This window comes from Uloborus diversus, unplaced genomic scaffold (genome assembly GCF_026930045.1).
Source record: "Uloborus diversus isolate 005 unplaced genomic scaffold, Udiv.v.3.1 scaffold_1367, whole genome shotgun sequence".
In the NCBI taxonomy this organism is placed as follows: domain Eukaryota; kingdom Metazoa; phylum Arthropoda; class Arachnida; order Araneae; family Uloboridae; genus Uloborus; species Uloborus diversus.
This window is the reverse complement of record NW_026558062.1, coordinates 100-6,966: the sequence shown is the minus strand read 5'-3', so window position 1 is coordinate 6,966 and position 6,867 is coordinate 100.

The window sequence follows — 6,867 nt, the reverse complement described above, 5'->3', positions numbered from 1 at the left end:
CATTTTTGGGGTAAATATTTTTGTTTTGGTAAAATACCTCTGGCACTGGAGCCAAAAAATGGACGCCAATGCAGAAAGATCGCCAGATCCCCAAGTGTTGAAATCTTCCCCGGAATATGCTTCTGCGTACAATTCACCAAAAAAATTGAAAATCGCATTTTTTAGACTTACGTCGGTCTTGCTCTGAGGTACAGATTTAAAATTACTACTTTTATATTTTGGGTATTTGTACTTGCAGCTTTTGCAACCGAAGTCTGTTTATTATTGGGCAGTGCCTGAAATGACAAAAAAAAAACCAGCTTATATTTTAATGCATTAGTTATCTTACTAATGTATGTAAACAAGGATGTTGAAAAGCATGCATCCATTTAGCCGAAAAGGAAACTGTTTCGGAGCTGCTAAGAATCTGTTGAATGCAAAAATGTGGGTAAATGGCTGTGAAGACTTGACGGCACAGAAGAGCGTTTGTCGGGTGTCTCTTCGTCCATAGGCTCACATTTTTATGCATTGGGAAGCAGTTTCCTTTCGCCTCCACACAATGCAACGATGTACGTTCATTCACATGTATGCAGTCATTTACATTTTCCAACATTGTTTATGTTTATACTTAGCTCAAATGTTTTGATTCGTTTATCTATGTCAGTTTGAAGATTCACTGTGACACAGGGGTGCCCACAGGGGGGGATTATGGCGCAAGTTGCGCCATCAAAATTTTTGGGGAGGATTTTTTTTTTAAACTTTTTTTTCTTCTTTAGAACATGAAATTTTTGAATTTTGGAAAGAAAAAATATTTAAACTTATTCAACAAGAAATAGATGCATTAATAATACTTTTTTCACATACTCTTCAGGGCCATCGCCAAAAGGGGCGGGGGTGCTACACCCCCCAGTTTTTCAGAGGTGGGGCCGCCAATTTCATTTTAGCGATGAAAACGAACGAAAAGAAAGGAAAACTCTTCGCTGTTTTAAAAAATTAAAATAGTAATTATAAATGAACAATTGAAATAATAGTGCCAAAAAGTATTTCTGTAAAATTTGAATAGAAAATGTAATTTTAAAATACAATTTAGGAACATCCACGATTTTCTTTTATTAAGAGTCGCGGAAATGTACGCTTTAAACATTTTTATTAACGCAAAAAAAAAGTATTCAGTAAAATACACTTTTCACTAGGTCGCAGAATGGGTATGCACGTCTTGTCACTCGGCGGCCTTGGTTATACAAAACTATGCTTCATGGTTCTTCAGTTTAAAAAAAACATAAATAAATAGGACAGCTTCATTGGAACAGTCCATAGAACAGGGCTCGCAGAAAAATTCCCCACATGTAATTATTATTATTATTTTTTTTTTTTAATGAAAAATATTGTCCTGAAAATCATTGCTAAGTGGAGAAAAATGTATGGGTTGCCGAAATAAATTTGAAATAGAGAGGAAAAAAAATAATAATAACAGTTAAATGCAAAGAGAGATTCAAAGTATTGAAATGAATAACTCACACCAAAAGTTCTTAATTTTTGAATGTAAAAATCGTATGTAAATCACAGCTTGATCAATAGATGCAGGTGGCATATTTAAAATAAAATAAAGTGGAATAGAGACCTAAGGTATCGCAAAAAATTACCACATCTGTTCAAAATATTAAAAGTTCTTTTTTTTTTAAGGCTGCAAACGCTTGTATTGCAAGAAAGCAAAAATATTAGGGGAGAAATTGAAAGTTTTGTTATGGAAAATCCAAGCAAATAATCGTGTTTGGCAAAGGAAAATTGGAAGAAAATATTACCACAATATGTTTATCAATAATTAAAATTGACAACGAATCTAAGAAGGACATAGCCAAACTGAAAGGAAGAGTGTGGAACTCCTAACCCTTCTTTTTACGTCCCCAAAGCTGGCCTAGAAATGAGTTTTTAAAATTTGAAAAAATCCCGGAAAAATGTTCTCAGACCCCATCTTTTAGCATAACGTCTAGTATTAATAAATCTTTTATGATAGCTTTAATTGAATTTCAATTTTGAAAATTTGCCAGGGGAGGACTGCGAATCTCTCCACTCATTAACATTACCAAAAATTGTCTAAAATTGCGGTTTCTACGGATCGAAATTTTTTTCGAGAGTGCTCGACAACATCATCGAAAAATGTCTTAAATCTCGCTTTTAGTGCTTCAATTACGAAACATTTCTGGTCGCGAGCCTCGTCAACCCCCCCCCCCCCTTTCGTCACAATCACAAATTATTCACAATTGGGAATGCGTGCTTACAGTTTGCATTTTGAAAAATTATAGAACGATGACCCCGAGTCTCTTCCTCCCTTAACATCGCCATAGATCGTTTAAAACTGTGTTTTTCAGATAACAGTCTTGAAAATTCCCGAGGGAGAGCTCCCGGACCCCTCTTCCTGAACATAATTAAATATAACGTACGATTGTGTTGGGAACTTAAATTTGGAAAAATTATCGGGAGGGGCTATGCTGGAACTCTTCTCCCCCCCCCCCCAAATTTAAAATATAGTTTAAAACTGCGTTTTTATGTCGTCAAATTGCGAAATAATGCAAGAAGGTAACCCTCCGACACCCTGATTCTGATTGAATATTATCCTTACGATCATTTATATTACTAGTACTAAAGTCTAGTAGTATGACTATCCCTGCTAAACGAGAAGCCAAATTTTCTCTCTCTCTGCATATTTAAACATGAGTTTGAAAAAATTAAAGGGCCGCCAAAAGCGCACCCCCCCCCCCCCCCCCGAGTTTTTGAACTAGCGACGGCCCTGGTACTCTTTCCAAAATTTAATGACCGTTTCTCTTTTTCAATGAAAGGAGCATCACAGACCGCATAAAGTTGGTGTCCGTTTCAAAGTTGGATCAGACGATTTGATTTCTTTTCAGTATCTGATAAATTTTCTGGAAGTAGCACTATTCTGCATGATGAATACGTGTGACATTGATGCGAGGGAGGGAGGTCAAAAATGTTTTATTGATTGTTATAAGTCTGACCAGTATGCTCTAGTCTTTCATTGATTCAATCGTTAAGAACTAGTTTTGAAGTTTGCGAATTACACATTTTTATCCCTCCAATTGACAATTTATATATTTTCTTCATTAACTAGCTTAAGCTTATAAAGAATTTTCTCATTTTCACTTTACTCCCATCTTCTCTACCATTTTTAAACTGATCGTTTCAAATTATCATTAGATGATTTTTATTAAAACTTTCAGTGATGTTGGTTTTAAGGTGTTTAAATTATTTTTCGTAAATCATATTTACTTTCTCCCATAGCTGATATGTATAGAAGGATATTTGATTCGCTAAAATTCTTGAGTTCTGATTTTCGATGTGTGCAGAATAGTTGAGCAGAATTCATTTTTGAGGATTTCCGAAAAATATCTGTCATGGTGTGTGTGATCCATCTTTTTTCGCTATGCGACTTCAATTTTGGAAAACTTCCAGGAGAGCGCCCCCACTGTAACGCCAGAATGACACCCTCTTTATCATCAAGAGTCATCTAAGACAGCGTTTCTAGTAATGCAATTTTAAAAACTTTATAGGAGAGAACCCCTGATTCCCCCCTCTTTCCTTAACACGATCAAAGACAAGCCTAGAATTGCGTTTTTGGAGTATCAATTTCAAAAAATTGCCGGGGGAATGCCACCGAAATTCCCCTTCCGCTAACATTATCAAGATATATCAAAACTGCGTTTCTAAAGCTACAGTTCGGAAATTTAAGAGAAGCGTCCCTCTCCCTCCTCCCCACTCTCGTCAACATTATTAAAAAGTCGTCTTAAATTTGGTTTTTTAGGGCTTCAATATCGAGAAATTTCCGGGAGAGCTTCCGAAAACTCTTTTTCTTAACGTCACAAAGGTCGGCTACAATTGCGACTTTAGAACTTCAGTTTCAGAAAACTGCTTGTCCCCCAACCATAGATAGCGTTTTTAAGACTTTAATTTTGAAAATTTTCCAGGGACGAGCCCTATGATCTCTTCTTTCCTTACCACAGATAGTCTAAAACTGCGGTTTTAGAACTACAATTTTGAAAACAAAGGAAAGTCCTCCTTAACACAACGGTAGACTATTTACAGTTGCACTTTTAAAGTTTTAATATCGAAAAATTACCGGGAAGGGACCACCAAACCTTTTATTCCCCTAACATCACCAGAGATCGTGTAAAACTGGTTTTAAAATTAAAATTTCGAAAATTTTTCGGGGGAGAAACTACCCGCACCCCCTATTTAAGGGACAATAAATTTCCGTTTCACGGTTCATATTGTATATGCATCTAGTAATGGCTCCATCCCAAGCCAGAAAGTTGTGTCTGTAATTTATTAATACGTTTGACAAAATAATAATAAGGTGTAGCTAAATTCAGGGGTACCCGAAACTTGTTTAGTCAAGGTCCACGTTTTAAAATTAGGGAAAGCAAGGCAGGTCAACAATCCAACAACCTTCCAATTCAAATGGTATTTGTTTGCGCTACCCCCCCCCCCCCCCCCCCGTGAATTTGACTGGAAATTATACACTCTAAAAACTGTTATGTTTAACCCAATTCGAAAGCGAGAAAATTTTTGGGGGGGAATTTGCGCCATTGAGCTTGGGGGGGATGGGCACCCCTGCTGTGACAAAAAAACATGACATTTCATGTAAAACCTGTGTCGGTTTTTTTAAGCCCGCATAGAAAAAAAATTTTTATTCTTTGAGTCATATACTTTTCCTTTTAGTTTTATACTAAAAAATTCGGACGGTGCATATAAAAAAGAGCTCTTTTAACATAACTGTGAAACACTAAAATGCTAAATAGAAGAGTTGATCTTTTTAAATGAAAATGAATCCACTTTTTTAACTTTGTAGCCTTTGATTTTATTTTACAATCAGATGTAAAAAATAAAATAAGTAAGGTCTTAAATTAATTCTGAACAGTGCTATACCCTATGAATTAAGATGAATCTTTGAGGGCACCATTCACTCATCTATGAACTCATTTAGGGATCAGCAAGTCGTTTTATCTGGGGTCCTGGGAAAAAATCATACCTTACGATCTTTTCAAAAATTTGCTCACAAATTGATATTAAAAGCAGTGGTGTTCCCATCTCCATATACGCTGTATACTCTCAAACGTTTTTTAGACACGGCATACACCCTGAAACTTCATAAACTTTCATATTATGACATACTATGTGTATGATCACATACACAAATTGTGCGCAATGGATTACTGGAAGTATACCCTCAGAAAAATAGATGGGAACATCACTGATTAAAAGTCCTTTCCATGGGACGAAATGGTACATTCAGAATAGTTTTGTCAGCGGATTTTATTCCATAAATACAAATAAGGAATGTTCGTTTCAGTATCAAAAGTAAAGATTTATCGTAGGTAAAACACAGAAAATTGAAAATTAATAATTTTAAAAAAAAAAGCCCTTACATTTAGGTAAAGGACTTGCACAAAGTGAAAATTTTTTCCAAGTAATGAAATCTACAAAGTTCAACGAAACTAAATAATTGTGTAGCTACATATCAAGTAATAAATGTGAAAAAGATTAAAAAGACCAGTTTTAGAAACAAAGTAAGTTTTGGTGTTACGGCAAGGGGGGACAAGTGCCAAATGACACAGATAATGGGACTTGGAGTTTGAGAAAATACCAAATTTTAAGTACAAAGTTTACTGCATAAGGGCATAAAAGTCATTTTGCCGACATCAAACTATCAACAAACACAGCCCGATCATTCTGATATTGGACGTGAAGCAAATTTCTATTTCAGGACCCCCTCACCTAGAACCCAAGATTTTTGAAGAAACGGAGCACAAAAATCCTTTTGCACACCCACCCATTCCCGCTCATTCTATATAAGGAAGCAATAAAATATTTCGATACTTTCGTATTCACACAGCGTGCTAAATTTGGTGGAGCCTCATATCACAATATACAGTCGAAGCTAGATAACTCAAAGTTTCCATCGGGTCCCAAACTCTTGAGAATGTTGTGAGAACTTCTCATAACTCGAACGTTTTAGCAGGTCCCTTGGGACTTCGAGTTGTCGAGGGTTGACTGTAATATATACATTTAAAAAGAAGAGATATAGTATACTATAATTATATAAGCTGTGATTTTAAACCGTAAGTATTACAGTTTTCGATGATGTAACTTTTTACTGTAAATACAGACTAAACGAGTTGTTTTGGGATTTGCAAAAGAGATCAAATTTCAAAGGGGAAGTTTTATCATCAAATAAAGAGTTATTTTTTCTTGGTCTTTTCATTTGCAAAAATATCAATGACAACATTCTACTTATTGAAATCATTATTTAAGCATAATAATGATAAGGATGACACGCATGGCTGCCACACTTCCGTCCAAGGGACGGAATTCCGTCTTTTCAAAAATTTCGGACATCGAATTTTTTTTTCCCATGTTCAAAATCATTTTTATAGATGAAACAAATCTTTACTTTTGAATCTCTCACTCTCAAAAAAGGTCTTATTCTTCTGAGGACAAAAAACTGGCCCATGTGCTAAAGTTAAAAAGATAAGCTGTTTTTTTTTTCCAAAAAATAATTAAATAAGTCACTCAATCTGTTGATTCCAACCATTCTTATCTTAATCTGGAAAATTTTATTAAAGTTTTTATCACAATGCATCTTATAGCCAAGAATCTCATACCTGAATTTTTTTTAACTACTATTTTTTTGTAGGAAATATGAACTATAAAATCTGAAACTTTTTTTCTGCTGTAGCAAATAGTAAGTTTTTTAGTGTATTTTATTATTAAGTTCTTTTTCTGCTTTTACCTCCAAAAAATCTTGGACAATGATACGTTTTTTTTTTTATTTTAGGTTTTAATTTTTACTTAATCTTCCAATTTGGTTTTCCT